This window comes from Apium graveolens, chromosome 10 (genome assembly GCF_009905375.1).
Source record: "Apium graveolens cultivar Ventura chromosome 10, ASM990537v1, whole genome shotgun sequence".
NCBI classification, from domain to species: domain Eukaryota; kingdom Viridiplantae; phylum Streptophyta; class Magnoliopsida; order Apiales; family Apiaceae; genus Apium; species Apium graveolens.
The window spans coordinates 85,670,714-85,671,619 of record NC_133656.1 but is presented as its reverse complement, the minus strand read 5'-3'; positions in this window follow the sequence as shown (position 1 = coordinate 85,671,619).

Below are 906 nucleotides of genomic sequence, written 5' to 3'. Positions count from 1 at the left end.
AACTTCTCCTTCTGAAGTCTTTTAGGATATGGCGGAGGTGGATGTTAGGACGAAAACACGCGCTACTATTCATGCAATTATACATGATCGCAAGTAATATAGAATTATTTCTAGTTCGTTCCCATAGAGACTGGTTTACGTTAATTTCAATTAATGTACTTATGCAACGATGGTATGGTTATTATTCAATGCTAAGATGAATAACAATTTGAGGTTGTTTATAACTAAGATATTATCTAACCTAAAATTAACTAAGAGATTAAAATGGTTGATTACTATATGAGACAAACATGGGATTCTAACTTCATTACCACTTCATTCAAAGTCATTGTTCTTAATCTTAGCATGTAATGGTGATGACAACAAATCAGACAACACGAAACTAGTAAACGCCAAGTTTCATTGTACGAATACCCTACTACCAGATATCCACAAAAGAGATAGAAGCTGAATAGACACCAAATATGTTGAGACCCTGTATGTCTATAGAATTGAACAATACAAAGGTTAAATGCGCAAGTTATCTATTGTGATTACATAGGGCAATTAAGATGCTTAAAATTACCTACAAATCATGCATAACAAATACATGAACCTATGCTAGCATTGCAAGTTCTAAACCTCTAAATTCACTTTCGCTTAAATAGAGATTAATACGCTATCTTATAAGTTCACGATGCTCATAAGTCGAATAAGCACAACCAATACAAGGATATCATACAATCACCACACACTAAGTTATCGAAAAAAATTAACTAATAAAATCCATAAGTAAATCCGTTAGAACCCCACGATAACGATTAGTTCATAACAAAACTCATCATCACTGTGGGTTCCGATGAAAGCATGGTATAATAAACTAGGTCTTTATAAAACTGAATATTAATCAAAGTACGTAATCAAGAG